The following is an 18114-nucleotide window of genomic DNA, read 5'->3' on the forward strand; positions in this document are numbered from 1 at the left end:
TTTTGTTCTTGTCACTCAGGCTGGAGTGCAATGGTGTCATCATGGCTCACTGAAACCTCTGCCTCCTGGATTCAAGCAATTCTCCTGCCTCAGCCTTCGGAGTAGCTGGGATTACAGGATTGCACCACCACATCTAGCTAATTTTTGTATTTTTAGTAGAGATGGGGTTTCACCATGTTGGCCAGGCTGGTCTGGAACTCCTGAGCCACTGCACCCAGTCAAGAGGGAGATTTTAAATCAATAAGTAGAATTGTGATGAATGCCAGAAGGAAGAATGTGTGTGATGGGGAGGGGACCTAAGTTATTGTCTCACATTTTAACACTTTCATAGGCAATAACTAAAAATGTAGAAGCTTAAAACAACACAAGCCAATTTTGGCAAGCTAGGAGTTGAGCCTATTTAAGCGGGTCCTGTGCTTGGGATCTCATGCTAAGCAGCTGGGCTGCATCCTCATCTGAGGCTCCCCCAGGGCAGAATCCATTTTCAGGTCCGCTGAGGTTACTGGCAGAATTCATTTCCTCAGACCCGCTTGGCAAGGGCCCAGCTTTTTGCTTCCTTGCCTACGGGGCCCCTCCAAAGGTCTTTCTCAGCACAGCATCTCCCTCCAGCAGCACCTGCAGGTGGAACATTTCTCTCTAGTGTGCGAAGGTGATGCACTGTGACAGTGACATCCCATTGCTTTTGCCAGGGCCTATGGCTTAGAAGCCAGTCACCGGTTTTGCTCGTATCTAAGGTCAGGAAGACTATGCAAGGGCATAGGTCATTGGGGGGTCAGTCACTTTAGGGTGTGGCTGTCACCACAGAACTTGGTGAGACTTTAAGGGTTGGTAGGAGCTGGCCAGGTACAGGGGGGAGGGTGTGTCAGGCAGGGGTGAGGGCATGGAGGGGGATGCAGAGGCCTGCACCCTGGAATGTCCTTTCACTCCCTGAGGTTTTGTTCTCCTGATCCCTGAGTACATCCCAGAACACGGTGGGGCCCTAGCAGGGGAGAGGTAGGGAAGCCTGTGTTGTTCATCCGGGGACCTTGTTAGGCAAATCAGATTAGGGGCCAGGCTTTCAGTGGTGGGTGCGAGCGTGGGAGTGATGAGTGTGCAGGTGTGTGTGGGAAGAGCGATGGGGATGGGGTCAGCCCCAGCCACCATGAAGACCTTAACTGTGCATCCACCCATCCCAGCAGCCTCCCTGAGTGAATGCCTTCAGGGTGCAGGTCCTGTTTTGCACATGGAAGTGAATCAGAGTGGGACACTGCCTTGCCTTAGAGAGGTCACACTTCTTCTTCTTCTTCTTCTTTTTTTTTTTTTTTAATTTGCAACAGAGTCTCACTCTGTTGCCCAGCCTGGAATGCAGTGCTGTGATGTTGGCTCACTGCCACCTCTGCCTCCCAGGTTCAAGCAATTTTCCTGCCTCGGCCTCCTGGGTAGGGTAGCTGGGATGATAGGCACGCATTACCATGCCTGGCTAATTGTTGTATTTTAGTTTCACCATATTGACCAGGCTGGTCCCAGTCTCCTGGCCTCAAGCGATCTGCCCACCTCAGCCTCCCAAAGTGCTGTGACTACAGGCGTAAGCCACCACACCGGGCGAGAGGTCACACTTCATGCCAAGTGGGTGGCAGCGACTCAGACAGCACCCCAGCTGGTGCTGGGAGTGAGGGGTGCCCAGCGTCCTAGGAAGGCAGAGGGCTGCATGAGAGGTTCGGGGAGGAAGGACTGGAGGAGGATTTGAGATTTTCACCTGAGCAGCTGGGTGGATGGAGGGGCTGTTTACAGAGAATCACGAGAATGTGGATGAGCAGGTTAGGGCACTAATAAACCACTTTGTTTTGGCCGCGGACAATTTGAGATGCTTCCCTGTGTCCAGCTGGGGCTTTGGGAAAGGTCAGGGCTGGGCATCTGACTGGGATGGATGTCTCTAGCAGGCAGCAGAGCATGTGGATGGTTTGTGAAGCCCGGAAAGGCATGAGATTTCCTGTGGCAGTGCCCACTGCAAATGGAAGGGCATTTGGCCTGAGCCCAGACATATACAAGTTTGGCAGAGTAGCTATGGAAGTACAGGAAAACCAAGGGTGTGGGGGCACATGAATCAGGAAGCTCAAATAAGATGAGGAAAGAGGTTTTAAAGACGATCAGGGCTGGGGACAGTGCTTCATGCCTGTAATCCCAACACTTTGGGAGGCTGAGACGAGAGGATAGCTTGAGGCCAGGAGTTTGAGACCACCCTGGGCAACATAGGGAGACCCCATTTCTATAAATAAATAAATTCCATTGGTACTTGGCATTTCAGGCGGGGAACAGCAAACATATGAAAGCTCTGAGGCAGGAAAGGGAAGTGATTAGTGCTCGCTCCTGGTTCCTTTATCAGACCTTAAAGAGATGCAGAGACATTTCAGGTACTCCTTGGCCCAGCTCCTTCAGGGAAGGCCTAAGTTCGCTTCTACTTCCCATCTATTAATTTTTTTTTTTTGGAGACAGAGTCTCACTCTGTCGCCCAGGCTGGAGCGCATGCAGTGGCACTATCTCAGCTCACTGCAACCTCCACATCCAGGGTTCAAACGATTCTCCTGCCTCAGCCTTCCCAGTAGCTGGGACCACAGGTACGCGCCACCACGATCGGCTAAGTTTTTGTATTTTTAGCAGAGATGGGGTTTCATCTTGTTGGCCAGGCTGGTTTCGAACTCTTGGCCTCAAGTGATCCACCTGCCTCGGCCCCACAAAGTGCTGGGATTACAGGCGGGAGCCACCGCGCCCGGCCCTACTTCACTCCTAACGCCCACCATAAGTGCTTCCAAATGTTTGCTGAATGAGAAGGTGAACGAGTGAATGGGACTACGTGACTTCGGGCAACAGGCAATCCTATTCCTTGGACCTCAGTTTCACTTTTTGTAAAGCAAGCCTGTCTCTCGCTGTCTGCCCTAAAAGCCTGAGTTCTGGCCTTGAGATGAGCGCGTCCTGTAGAGCAGACTGCAGGTGGACGTTGAGCTGGGTCTTCTAGGGGGCCAGGATCCGGCCAGCTCTTGGGTCCGGTCCTCCCGCGGGACCCCGCACGCCCAATCCCAGCGCCGCCCCGCCCAACCTGCCTTTGTTCCCCCAGGCCCCGCCCTCTCCGCGCGGCTTGCTCCCCATTGGCCGGAGGGGGCCCTAGGCGCCCGGCTCCGCTGGGGGCGGGGCGGCGGGCTGCGGGCGGTGGGCGGGTCCGTGTGCACCTGCATGGTGTGTTTCCTGGCCGCAGCCCCGCGCCAGCTGCAGCTCCTTGATCCGAGCCGGATCCTGAACGGGGAACACGGGCTGAAGCGGCGCGGCTGCCCCGCCCCGGGGTTCCATTGTTGAGGCTGCCGCGTCTCTGTCGGCTGCTCAGCTGAGCTCCAGTGGGCCCAGGCTCCGCGGCCAGGAGCGAGCGATGCGAGGCGGCGGCCTTAGGTGAGAGGGCGCGACGGGCGACGGGTTCTCCGGACCGGGCGGGGGTCTCTGCCCCGGGCGTGGCGGCTCCGAGCTGGGCTCCGCAGGGTCCGAGTTCGGGATCCGGAGTCCTTGCGCCTGGGCTTTGTCTCGGCCTCGTGTGGCACCGGGGGCTTCGCCCCTGCTGCGATAATGCGTGGGCCCGCGCGGCGGTGCCGGTCGCCCTGCGGGTGGGGGCCGGTCCCTACTGCTCCCCAGCTCCCCGCGCCTGCCGCGGAGGGGACTTCATGGACCCGGGCGCTGGCTTCTGCCCGGTCCTCCGCGGCGTGGCTGATCCCCGCGTGCGCAGAGGGGGCCCTGCGAGAACCCACTCGTGGGGCGAGGCCCGGGTCACCGCGAGTGGGAGACTCCGCCACCCTCCCCGCCTTCCCTCTCAGCGAGACTGCTTCGCTAGACTCACCGAGGGGACTGCGCGGACCCTCGGACGAGGGAGTCCGTGACTCTGGGTGGGGGCTTTTTCCTGGCCCCGCATGACAGTTTCCTGAGTGTTTTGTCACCTATATAGGTGGCTGCGTGGACCCACGCGCTTGGGTCCTGGCCGCCCTGCTAGTGGGGCTGTGCGCCCCCCCGTGGCTCGTCTAGGTCGACCCCGCCTGGGACGCGTGTAGTGGGGGTTCGTGCGCGAGGGTCGCGGTTGGTGGGGTCGCACCGCCCCCGCCGCATGGTTTGTCCTCTCACTTGCCCGGAGGGAGGAAGCGAGAGGCGCGGGCCCGGAGCTGTCGCACAGCGGCCGCACCGACCTGTGTCCCGGCCGGCGGGTCCCGGGGGGCGAGGGGCTGTCACCAGGCGTCCCACCAGGCGTCCCACCGCCGCACTTCCTGCTCTGGCCCCGAGCTGGGCTCTGATTGGAGGGAGCAGGGCCCTTCTGCCGGGCGCTTCTTGATTTCTTCCGTTAGTAATGGGAAGAAAAAAAAATCTGGAAAGCCAGATTGAACTTTGTAACTCTCAGCGCTTGGAGAGTGGAAGAAGCTCTCCCAAGAATTTGGCGCGCTGGAAAATGCGTTTCAAGCAGGAGCATCCACACCCATGGAATGAGGCCAAGGCAGTTACAGTTAGAGGTCAGATTTATGAGGGGAGAGCGAGGGTGAAGTCCGTGGGTGGGGAGATTCTGACCTCAGCTTGATGGGAAGACGTGATGCTGCCCCTCAGACGCCTATTTCTCAGGCACCAGAGAAAGTGGAATCACTCCTTAGTGAATGCTTTCATCAGACTTTTGAAAAACCTGTAATGTTCCAGGAAGGAAAATCGAACTGGACAGTTTTCCCCTTTTAAGAGTGTTAAACGTCCCGGAGACAAACAGCAGAAGGCTCAAGGAGTCCAAATACTCAACCTGAAGTTCTTTCTGAACAAGAGATGGTGTATAAGTAACAGGCATACGAGACAAACCTGAACTAATCACCGCAGCTGTGGCTCCTAGCCCTGTAGCGTGTCATGCAGGCCCTTTTGCCTTCTCTGCCCTCCGCTGTCCCAGACCCCAACGCTACCGCGCACCTCCAGTCATCAGCTCCTGCCGACCCATTGCTATGAACTCTGTTTCGGTGGCTCTCTTCTCTCTGAAGTTTTGCTCTTTCTCCTGAAGTCCTGGTCTTGAAGAGCTTATGATCTGCAGGGACAGATTGGATTTGGGCAGTACATAGTTAACTGTAGCACAGCTTGAAAAATGCTCTGATAGAGGTGGGCAGGCAGTTTGTACATGCGGGTAAATGCGAGGTCCTTTTTCAAAACCATGAATCCAAGTATTCATGCTCTTTTAAGTCTGCAATTCTTTGACTCTCCAGAGGATTTTTAGATTAATTCTTTTTTCTGTTACTCCCTAGTGTTTGTTGCATAATTCAGAGTACTTGATTAAAACTTACCAGGTCGGCCGGGCACGGGGGCTCACGCCTGTAATCCGAGGACTTTGGGAGGTCTAGGCAGGCGGATCACTTGAGATCAGGAGTTCGAGACCAACATGGCCAACATGGTGAAACCCTGTCTCTACTAAAAATACAAAAATGAGTTGGGCGTGGTGGTGGGCGTCTGTAATTGCAGCTACTCAGGAGGCTGAGGCAGGAGAATAGCTTGAACCCAGGAGGCGGAGGTTGCAGCGAGTGAAATGGCTCCACTGCACTCCAGCCTGGGCCATAGAGTGAGACTTTCTCTCTAAACAAAAACAAAAACAATGTACGGGGTCTACCTCCGGCTCTGGAATTTTCCTGGAAGGCCTTCTCTTCTGGGCTTCATTTTTCTCACTTTTGAGGATCGTAAACTACATAATTTCCAAGATTTTTGCCCTACACCTTTAATTCTTTCAAGCAAATAGAGCAGAGAAAAATTCTCTTCCCCGTAATGATGTAAGGAATTCTCTCACAGAAGGGAACACATGGGTATGGAGAAGACAGAGGGTGTGTGTATATATATATATATATATATATATATATATATATAAAAATATGTGTGTGTATATATATATAAATATGTGTGTATATATATATAAATATGTGTGTGTGTATATATATGTGTGTGTGTGTGTGTGTGTGTGTGTATATGTTTTTTGGGGTTTTTTTTTTTTTTTTTTTTTGGAGACAGAGTTTTGCTCTGTTGCCCAGGCTGGAGTGTAGTGGCAGGATCTAGGCTCACTGCAAGCTCCGCCTCCTGGATTCACTCTGTTCTCCTACCTCAGCCTCCCAAGCAGCTGAGACTATAGGCGCCTGCCACCACGCCCGGCTAATTTTTTGTATTTTTAGTAGAAACAGGATTTCACTTTACTAGCCAGGATGGTCTCCATCTCCTGACTTCGTGATCTGCCTGCCTCGGCCTTCCAGAGCGCTGGGGACTACAGGTGTGAGCCACTGTGCCTGGCCGACAGAGGATATATTTTTGAGCTCTACATTTCAGAGTTCTTTTCTCTAGCCCTGGCCTGGGTCCCAAGCAGGGAACTTAATTCACTCTATCACTGAAGTATTCTCTTGCTTTGATACCATTGATTTGTTGTCCTAGAGATTTGCTGTGGCTACTAGGAGTGTTTCATAGTTAAGAACTGATGCAACCTCTCTTTTGTCAGTTGATGAGTCTATGAACCATGTTGTTTCCTTTAGTATTATCTGCCTGGAACTGGAAGGTCAGAGATGAAGTTTTCTTAGATTGTAAGTCTCAGTCTTTGCTATGTACCTTTGTCTGTCTCCCATGTTACCTGCTGTTTTTCCCCCCGTTTTTCATTTTAATGTTTTTATTGGATAGGTGTCTATTATTGCAGGCTACCTCAAAACGTTTTTGGATATTGACAGGATATAAGTATGAATAATATGTAAAAGATAACTTCTTCTAGTTCTTTTGAGCAGAAGATTTGGTTTCTACATGTGGCCCTATTAAAGCTTTTGTTAAGTCCAAGTGCTTTCTGAACTTCAATTCCCTTACCTGTAGAATGGAGTTAGTTGTTAGTAATACCTGTTCTGCCTAACTCAGGAGATTGTTTTGAGGATCAAATGAAATCATGAATGTGATGGAATTTTGTAAATTTTAAATGAAATATTGTATTACCTAAGAATTTTTTTTTAATGCCCTATTAAGAATGGAATGAATCTGGGTTTTCCTTTGAAATCCCAAATGTTTAATGTACAGAGAAGTTTTAATGTGTCTGTTGGGGAGCTTCATTAGGATTGTTTTCTATCTTTAACTGGCCAGTATTGTTTTATATTTTAGCATTTTTGGGGAACATCAAAATTTGTGTTTCAGTTATCATTAATATTTTACAAAGTTATTGAATGTGCATGATTTAGTCTTTACCAATCTCTTCAATTATTTACATTCCCATGTAAAAAAATGCAGTAATGGACGTCCATGTAAATAACATTCCCATGCTTTAATGAAGCATAATTTCTTGACATTGCAGTTTCTAAGTGCCCTGTGTTGAGGTCGGGAAAGCTAAAGGGCAGTCAGAGGTCAAGGTCAGCAAAGCACCACCTTTGACATTTGAAATTCAGCAGCAGGTATCACAGTGAACCCCATTCCAGCATCCAGGAAGTTTCTCTGCCCTGCCTCTCCTCCAACCACCTCGGAATCTGTGTCTGCAGTGTTGGTCCTGCTTTCCTGTCTCTCCTCTGCCTTTTCCTTCTCTTCACCAACTTCTACCGAGTGCCTCTGGTGTCCCAGACAGTGGCAGTGGGAGGACAAAGGCTAATAAACCCGGCCCTGGTCCTCAAAGAATTGATGTTTTCGGTGCAGACATTAAGTTACACTGTCATATATAGTGTTGACAGACATTGACACAGATTTCCTGTGAAGTGCAGAAGCACCATCCTGGAAGCAGAGATGCAGAGGCAGCACTGGTGACTCACACATGGAGAGCTGGAGTTCTTGGTCTAGTGGGATAAACTGACCTGGACATCATTTCAGTGCAGCGGAGTGAGTGCTGGGATGGGCTCCCTCGGGGCATCTGGGGCTGGGTTTGTCTGGTGTTTAGTCTCCTGCTTGGTACTTAGAGTTTATCAGTAAGATGAGCATTGGGAGGTTTCTAAGTGAAAGGAAAGGCAATCACTTACCTGAAACCTGAAATTTGTAGGTGTTCTGGGCCATTTATAATTCACTGAATCTGTTTTGTCAGAACAAGTCTATCATCTATTGTTTTGGATGGAGTGTGGCCAGCCCTGTCTTGCGATGTAAGGAAGTCCGGAAACGCCTGTCAGGTGTCAACACCATGCCAGACACTCTTCTAGGGGTTTCCATGTAAATCACTGTATTCATTTCTGTTGCTGCTTTACCACATTTCCACAAATTTCGGGGCTTAAAACAATTGAAATTGTATCATCTCACAGTTCTGTGGGACAGAAGTCTGACGTGGGTGTCACTGGGCAAAAATCACCATGTGGGCTGGGCTGCATTCCTCACTGGAGAATTGTTTCCAAGCACTTTTGGCCAAACATAGTTCTTTGTGGTTGCAGGACTGAGGTGTCTGTTCCCTTGCTGGCCATCTGTTGGGGGCTGCCCACAGCTCCTGAGACCTCTATCTGGTCTTTGCACGTGGTCCCATCAGCTCAGGACTAGCTAGGCCAGGGACCTGGTCAGCCTCTCCAGTTCCCCTGTGTGCCTTTCTCTTCTTCCACTCGGAGAAAGTTCTATGCCCTATTTTAAAATTTTTTTTGAGATGGAGTCTCACACTGTTGCCCAGGCTGGAGTGCAGTGGCGTGATCTCAGCTCACTGCAACCTCTACTTCCTAGGTTCAAGTGATTCTCCTGCTTCAGCCTCCTGAGTAGCTGGAACTACAGGTGCCCGCCACAACACCCGACTAATTTTTGTATTTTTAGTAGAGATGGGGTTTCACCATTTTAGCCAGGATGGTTTCCATCTCTTGATCTCGTGATCCGCCTGCCTTAGCCTCCCAATGTGTGGAGATTACAGGCAAGAGCCACCGTGCCTGGCCAGTTCTATGCTCTTAGAGGCTCATGGGATTAGACTGGACCTCCCTGGATAGCCCAGGATACTCCTCCTAAGGCCTGTGGCAAAGCCCTTTTGCTGTGTGACATAGTCACAGGTCTCGGGGGGGTTGGAATCTCCCATCACAGTTACTGATCCAGTTACTACAGCAGCCTGGGAGGTGCTTTTCATTGCCTCTGGTTAACAGATACCAATTTTTTTTTTTCATTTTTGCAAATTGGCAAGAACATGAAGATCCCTCTTTTTTTTTTTTTCCAGACGGAGTCTCATTCTCTTGCCCAGGCTGGAGTGCAGTGGTGCAATCTTGGCTCACCACAATTTCCACCTCCCGGGTTCAAGCAGTTCTCCTGCCTCAGCCTCATGAGTAGCTGGGACTACAGACATGTGCCACCAGGCCCGGCTAATTTTTGTATTTTTAGTAGAGACAGGGTTTCACTATGTTGGCCGGGCTGGTCACAAACTTGTTAACTTGTGATTTGCCCACCTTGGCCTCCCAAAGTGCTGGGATTACAGGCGTGAGCCACCACACCCAGCCATGAAGATCCTTCTTAAGTGAAAAAACCGTTCCTCTGACTTGATGTGAGGCTGTTGGTGAGATTGATAGCAATGGAGACAGGTCCATTAGAAATGGAGCTAAACTTTGTGTTTTGGAGTATTTTGATGGCCTGCCCTGATTATGTAAGTTTTGCTAAGAAGTCATTAGAGTCATTCCTCTACTGGAAGAAACACCCATATGGGGAATTTGGGACCTTGCCTTTTCAAGTTTTACACAAAGGACTCTCTATGAGTGAAAAGTACGTGATTCCAGGTCCATTTCTAGAATGGAAACAGCTGCATCAGCCCAACAGCGATTCACATTCCTGAGTTTGAGAGAATCTGACTATTTCAAGGCTGAAGCCAAAAGCCCGATAAACAATGTTTGTACCTTTATTCATAGTTAGGACTTAGGTGCATCCTGTGGTCAAGAAAACAACTGATGGTGGCCAAGTAGTTTAAAACCAAGCAGGACCTCATTTTATCATGTGGGTGTTTTTGATTTTTTAAATGAAGTTTTTATTTTCCTGTGCAATAAATGACAAGCTCTGACTTGAAATACATTTCCTTTAATAAACCAGAATCTAGGGCTGGGCGCGGTGGCTACGCCTGTAATCCCAGACTTTGGGAGGCCGAGGAGGGCAGATCACGAGGTCAGGAGATTGAGACCAACCTGGCTATGGTGAAACCCTGCCTCTATTAAAAATACAAAAAATTAGCCGGGCATGGTGGTGGGCGCCTGTAGTCCCAGCTACTCAGGAGGCTGAGGCAGGAGAATGGTGTAAACCCATGAGGCGGAGCTTGCAGTGAGCCGAGATCACACCACTGCACTCCAGCCTGGACGACAAAGCGAGACTCTGTCTCAAAAAAAAAAAAAAAGAAAAAAAAAAGAAACCAGAATCTATAATCCTAAGGTTTTTAACCTGGCTTTCAGAAATGTATGAAGTCCCCAAAATCCTGTGCAACAATTTTGTGTATATGCATCCATGTGTGTTTATGGGGAGACGATTTATAGCTCTCCATACATTTTCAAAGTGGTTGGATTCCAAAAAATTTTAGAATACGCCACTTGGGCTTGGTGTGGTGACTCACATCTGTAATCCCAGCACTTAGGGAGGCTGAGGCAGTAGGATCCACTGAGATCAGGAGTTTAAGACCAGCAACATAACGAGACCTCCACCTCTACCAAAAAAAAAAAAAAAAAATGCTGGGCGTGGGGGTGCATACCTGCGGTTCTAGCTGCTCGGGAGGTTGATCACCTGATCCCAATAATCTGAGGCTGTGGTGAGTTAGAATTATACCACGGCACTCCTCCCTGGGCAACAGAGCAAGACCCTCTCAAACAAAAACAAAAAACTATATCACTTAATATACTATTGTTGTTGGTCAAGTATCAGATTTTGTTTAAAAATTAAATACTCTTTCTTTTTTTTTCAGATGGAGTCTCGCTGTGTCGCCCAGGCTGGATTGCAGTGGCATGGTCTGAGCTCACTGCAAGCTCTGCCTCCTGGGTTCGCACCATTCTCCTGCCTGAGCCTCCTGAGTAGCTGGGATTACAGGTGCCCACCACCATGCCTGGCTAATATTTTGTATTTTTAGTAGAGATGGAGTTTCACCGTGTTAGCCAGGATGGTCTCGATCTCCTGACCTCGTGATCCGCCCACCTTGGCTTCCCAAAGTGCTGGGATTACAGGTAAATACTCATTTTTGCAAAGTTGTACAGGCATACAGCTCTAAGAGTCAGAAATTAACAAGGCTTACAATAAAACCCAGCAATCCCCCACCTTACCCTTCACCCTGATCCCTGCTCCTTGGAGGTTACTATGTTTATGTTTTAGCTGGTTCTTCTAGATTGTGTGGAAGACAAGGATTCAGGTTGCTTACCCTCTCCCCTCCTCCTGTTGCCCACGTTTTTCTCCCCCATCCTCTCAGTATAATTATTGTGATAGTGAGGCCAGGCATGGTGGCTTGTGACTTATCCCAGATTTTTGGGAGGCCGAGGCAGGCAAATCACTTGAGGCCAGGAGTTGAAGGCCAGCCTGGCCAACACAGTGAAACCCTGTCCTACTAAAAAATACAAAAATTCGTCAGTTGTAGTGTCGCACACCTGTAGTCCCGCTACTCAGGAGTGTGAGGCACAAGAATTGCTTGAACCTGGGAGGTGGAGGTTGCAGTGAGCTGAGATCGCATCATAAGCTGTACACACCACTGTACTCCAACCTGGGCAACAGAGGTCGACGCTGTCTCAAAAATAAAAAGTATTGTGATAGTGGGATACATAGTACAATAGTGTATATATTTAGTATTCTTCCTGGTTTTTGGCCCAGAGCTTCTAAAACCCTTGTAATTTCCTGAGTGATAGGAACATCATTGGTTATAATATTTGGTCTTAGGTTTCAATACCTGACACAAGAGCTTCTAAGACTTTTGGAATCTCTGGGGTGATAGGAGTGTCTTTTGTATGATAATGAGATGACAGGTGGCTTCGGGCCCCTGGACAGGTTCAGGATTGGGGCTGGTTGCCAGAAAGATGAGTCATGAGTAAAGAGTTGGACATACCAGCCCCACCCCTACCTCTGGGAGGGGAGACGAGACAGGCTGGAGATTGAGCTAGTCATGGGTGGCCAATGGCTTCATCATGTCTATGTTATGAAAACTCCATAAAACCCTCTAAATACTGGGTTTGGAGAGCTTCTGGTTTGGTGAACTCATTTGGTGCTGGGGAGGTGGCACTTCCAGGGACGGCATGGGAGCCCCGACCTCTCTGCCCCGTGGTGTGCTCTGTGCATCTCTTGCATTTGGCTGCTCGTGTGTTCTCTTCTTTGTAATAAACCAGTAAGAGTAAGTAAGTGCCAAGCACTTTGCGTCTGTCACCTCTCTTACTTTTTCAGCAACACTGTGTGGCGGATAATGTCCTCATTTTGCTGGTGACAAAATGAGATTGATGCCTTGAGTAACTTGCTCAAGGTCACCTAATAAGTGGAATTCAAGCTCTGACTCCGAAGCCTGTGCTTTTAACCAGCATGCTGCATAGCCGCCTCTTTATTTGTTAGGATTTTTGGTGTCTTTAGGGCCTGACACCAAGTTGGTCGTTGTGGCCTAGAGCTGTTATAAGGGAGCTTTTAGCAGCCCTGCTGAGAACAGAGCCAGCACCTCCGGATTGGCAGGGCAGGGGCTGTTCCTGCTGGGAGCCGCAGGCCATTCATTCCCTGTGGCCCTTGGCTATCTTGCTCATCCACTCCCTCCTTCATTCAGTAGGTCCTGAGTGCCGCCTCCGTGTGGAGGAGAAGGAGGCAGCCTTCCAGCCCAGGTGGGGCCTGCAGGTACACACAGGGAGAGGCAGCTGTGCACTGAGCTGGCTGTCGGCTGGGACAGTGTGGCTCCAGAGGTGGCGATAGAATGCTCTGGGACTGCAGAGGGAGCACGTGCTTGTGAAAAGGAGGAAGGGGCAGGCACCGCAGAGGAGGTGTACGTGAGTTGGACTTTGAGGGAGGAGTTGCATTTCCACAGTGGAACCGAGCAGCTGAGGCTTTCTCAGCAGCTGAAGATTACAGCCAGCCAGCCTCAAATGTTCAGCTTTTCCTGAATTCTCTTCTTTACAACACTGCAGTAAGTTTTCAACAGAGATGAAGCAGTCACCTCCATGTCATTAATGTTCTGCAAATCCTGTGTGTAGTTTTCGATGCTTAGCAGATGGGGGCAGCCTGGGCCATAAGAGAAGAGCCTGTGTGTCCACCTATTGGGACAGCAGTCAGGTGTGGCACAGGGCAGTGATCACTGCCTGCCCCTGAGGAACTCAGTTGTACTTTTATGTGGAGAGGCCAAAGAAAGCTGTGGTACAGGGGGCAGGAGACATTTCACCTCCAAAGCAAGGCACAAAATACATAGTCTGTGCCCTGCATGAGAAACCGAGCAGAACCGTGTGCTGATTCCCACCCCTGCCTCCCCTCCTGAGAGCGAACCGTCCATTGTACTATGGCGGAAGGCATTTCTGCAGCCTCTGCAATTGGAGTGATCTGTCACTTGCCCATTGAGCCTTAGGGGCAGCAACCAAGTGGTGTGGCTGAAACACAGGCCTTGGCCAGACCTGGTTGGATATGTTGGTTCTGCCACTGATTGTGAATTACAAAACCTTGGAGAAGTCATTATCTTTCTCTGTGCCTCTCATGTAAGATGGGGAACACTGCGGCCATTGCAGAAAAGCAGATAGGTGGAGCGAGTATGAAGTGCTTTGTGTGTGTGTCACACGGTGAATGAAATGGCACTGATTGACATTATTGATAGTAATGACAGGATTCATTCAGGAACAAAACCAGTAAAGTAAGCCAGGTGCAGTGACTCACGCCTGTAATCCCACCACTTTGGGAGGCCGAGGCAGGCGGATCATGAGGTCAGGAGTTTGAGACCAGCCTGACCAATATGGTGAAACCCCATCTTTACTAAGAATACAAAAACTAGCTGGGTGTGGTGGTATGCCTGTAGTCCCAGGTACTTGGGAGGTTGAAACAGGAGAATCATTTGAACCCAGGAGGCAGAGGTTATAGTGAGCCAAGATGGCGTCACTGCACTCCAGCCTGGGCGACAGAGTGAAACTCTGTCTCGAAAAAAAAAAAAAAAATCTGGTGAAGTGTTTTACCCAGCCTAGGTACGTGTGGCAGAGCCAAATGAAAGCTTAGAAAAAGATGACTTGAGAACTAGCCCAGCAGAAGAATCAGGCGGGATGTGTTGTTACTGAGTAAGTGAAATTTGCACCTGCTTTCTCCCAGGCCTCGCTGAGTTGTGTACAACAGAGAGCTCAGGTGTTGGGGGCAGTTGACCGGTTGAAGAATGCATTGCTATTATGTGAGGAACATTGGGCTTTGAAAAAGCAGAACTGGATCCACGTTCTTGCCTGGTAACTCTAATTATCATCTAGTTTGTAAAGGGGAATACAGTTCACTGAAAAATTCGTATGACAGTGGGACAAGGATTGGGCCTCTGCATTGGTTTGTGTAATATAGGTCATATGAAAGAGCATTTAGGCTGCAGGGAGACTTTTCATCTCTATAACTTTACTTTCACAGGACAATTCCATCATGATTTGAAGATTTTGGAGTCAAAACTACATTGTTCTGGTATGTGTTTCGGGGCAAATTTATGCATACAATTTGCTTAAATATTTCAGATGATACAAGAATATATGTGTGGGGTAAAAAGCTGAAATTTGCATTCCCCCTTCTCTAGAAGTAACCATTGTGAATAGTTAACTCTGTATTCCAGCTATTTTGTATATTATAAATACACTGTGAACATTTGAGTGTATATAGACATGTATGTTACACACATTTTTAGAGATGGAATATTGCTGTGTTGCCCATGCTAGTCTCAAACTCCTGGGCTCAAGGGACCCTCTCGCCTTAGTCTCCCAAAGTTTTGGAATTACAGGCGTGAGCCACAGCGCCTGGCCTGCATGAGTATATTTACTAATTGCTAAGTTACTCTGTTCAATACGTGTCTATTGAACTCCCCATGTGCCAAGCATTGTTCTGAATACCTTATATGCACCAATTCACTTAATTTTTAGAGCAGCTCTATTATTGTGGCCCTTTTACAGTGAGGAAACTGAACCACAGAGAGGCTGGGGACGTTGTCTAACATCACACAGCCAGTGCTGTTGGAATTGAGGTTTGAACCCAGACAGTTGGCTTCAGATCTCTTAGCTGGTATCATAGATGGCACACCCAAACCTTAGGGCCACCTCCCAAGCCTTGCCTCTGATACGGGCTCGCCTGAGCTCTGCGAGAGCCGTGTACATGAGGTTTCTTTCCTCTTTAAGAACACAAGTCTTGAAATTGTCCCAGACCCTGGAAGGACCTCTTGAGGACCAAAAACAGGGATTCTTCAAGCCTGCCCCAAGGGCCAGATCTCTGATTTAGCTACTTGGAAGGTAGATGTAGAAGAGAGTAATTTTGCCAGAACAAAATGTCAGGATGGCTGGGCTGACTCGGCCAGATGCAGTGGCTCATGCCTGTAATCCCAGCAATTTGGGAGGCCAAAGCAGGTGGATTACCTGAGGTCGGGTGTTCGAGAGCAGCCTGGCCAACAAGTTGAAACTCCGTCTCTACTAAAAATATAAAAATTAGCTGGGCGTGGTATCGGGTGTCTGTAATCCCAGGTACTTGGGAGACTGAGGCAGGAGAATTGCTTTAACCCGGTTTACAGAGGTGGTAGTGAGCTAAGATTACGCCACTGCATCCAGCTTAGGTGACAGAGTGAGACTCCATTTAAAAAAAAAAAAAAAAAAGAAGAAGAAGAAGAAGGGGGAAGGAGAATGGCTGGGCTGACTCATAGGGTAGAGGCCCTACAGCGGCCGTAGGACCTTGGCCACTTGGGTGGAAAAGAAGGAAGGAAGAGCTTCACCCAGGGCGGTGACCTGGACTGCAGAAACCACACTAAACATCCACATCCTAGAGCCTGGCCACCCCATTTGCTTCTCTTCTCCTTGGGTAGAGGGTGTGGGGAGCTTTCTACCCTGGAGGCTGAGCAGCGCAGCTTCCAACCAGGGTAGGCGTTTGTCTGTCCCTGGGAATACAGACAGCATTCTCATAAGCAGCCCAAATACTCCTGAACAGCTTTTTGTAGGGTGGGGCGGGGCGGGGCAGAGGGTCATTTTGACTCATAGGTACCTTTTCCACTTTCACTGCTGATAACTGTGTTACAGATTAAAGTTTTGTTTTTGATACTGAAGAGGGCTTAAGAGAGTGAGCTATTATGGCACATCTAAGTCTGCTAAAATAGAACCACGGGGTAGTGTAGGAAAATCTCTTCTAAATTATGGATGATATATGGTGAACGTTAGAAGCCATGTGTACCTAAGTTGAAAAATCAAAACATGTCTTGTATTTGGGTGACCCCGGTAAGTCTGGATGCCACTGCGCCTTGTGTGAACACAGGATGCTGAGGTGTAGGGACCAACAGGCTTTTTCTGGACATCTTGTGCTTCTCCCTTGGGGTAAAGTGGGGCGGCAGTAGGAGCGCACAGCTGTTGGGCCCCTGATATTTGTCAGCTGGTTTACATGTGGGATTCCATTTAATGCAATCTTGGAGGTAAAATGATTTTATTGAAGATGAAGATAGAGGCTTAGAGAAGTTAAGAAAATTGTTCAATGTCACGTCATTTGTTTTGTTTTGTTTTGTTTTGAGGCAGAGTTTTGCTCTTCTTGCCCAGGCTGGAGTGCAATGGCACGATCTCGGCTCACCACAACCTCTACTTCCCTGGTTCAAGTGATTCTCCTGCCTCAGCCTCCTGAGTAGCTGGGATGACAGGCATGCACCACCACGCCAGGCTGATTTTGTATTTTTAGTAGGGACGGGGTTTTTTCATGTTGGTTAGGCTGGCCTTGAACTCCCAACCATGAGTGATCTGCCCAACTCGGACTCCCCAACTGCTGGGATTACAGGTGTGAGCCACCACACCTGGCCGAGGCCATGTAATTTGTTAAGTGGAAAGATGAAGTACTTGATGAACTCAGAAGTTTGACTTCAAGGCCCTTCATCTTTCCATAACACGTGGTTCCTTCCCTGGTTGGTGGGAGTGACTGAAGAACTCAAGGAAGCTGTGTTTTGTGGAAAGAAGACCTGAGGGGTGTATGGTCTTTCCAGGCTTGGAATCTGCCATGCTGGGCTTCTGAATTGTATAGCTTGGCCATATAGAGAGAAGCCCCTCATTTAAGACTTATTCTTTGGGGGAAATAAAGGAAGGCCGCCCGCATGAGACAGGCAGAGGTGATTTTCTCAGAACTGCTGTGGCAAGAGAGTCAGCACCATTACTTGCGTGTGGCAGAGACTGACATGCAAGTGAGTGGCTGATGAAGAGTGGGGAAATTTCAGGATGGAAAAGAACGGCTCCCAGTGGAGGCTGTTGTGGGGACTGGAGGCGGCTGTGCAGAAGTGGGTTGTCCTATGTGATTGGTTAGGGGCGTATTTGGCTTTCTCTGAATGATCCTAACTGGAAACAGGGGCCAAAATTAGGGTAGCTGTCAGTTTTGAGTCAAGTCCTGGCCACATGGACAGAGTTGTGGTTTAGTTTCTGGGTTGTGGAGAGAGAGCAGTCTGGCTTCCTGCCTGATGTGCTAGCCTGGCTGGCCTCCTGGCTGTTGACTGTAGATAGGGGATTGGTTTCCTGGGTGGGCAGCTACAGGTTGTGGTCTGAGTTCTGTCTTTATACATATGATCAGGCATGGTCTGTTTGTATATTCAGTCCCTCATTTTTCTTGTCAGTAAAAATATCAAATGACAAATTGGATACATTGGGAACTTTTTAGATGTCTGTGTCCCCTGGAGGAAGTTTTCATGTTCACATTTAATCAGAATGAATATAAACAATTGGGCATTTATCTTAAGATTTAAAATAGGAAATCTTCCACAATACTACCTCGGCGCCATTGCCTCTCTGTCTGTCGTTAGGGAATGTGTTTTTATCCACCCCCGGCTCATCGTCCACCAGTTTGTGGTTGATCCAGTTCTCTATACGTCTTGTCTTGTGTGCATCTCATTGTTTGCTAGTGTTAGCTTTCCCCTTCGTCAGTGTAGTTTATTTGTGTAGCATCTGTTGGTAGGAAGTTATTTGTGGAATTTGTGAATGGAAGGGACCTTGGAGGTCCGCTAGGTCAGCCCAGTGATTTTCAAGATAAATGGAAATACAGGGAAATGTTCCAGCTTTTTTGGTGGCA

Source organism: Macaca fascicularis, chromosome 3, assembly GCF_037993035.2.
Source record: "Macaca fascicularis isolate 582-1 chromosome 3, T2T-MFA8v1.1".
Taxonomy (NCBI): domain Eukaryota; kingdom Metazoa; phylum Chordata; class Mammalia; order Primates; family Cercopithecidae; genus Macaca; species Macaca fascicularis.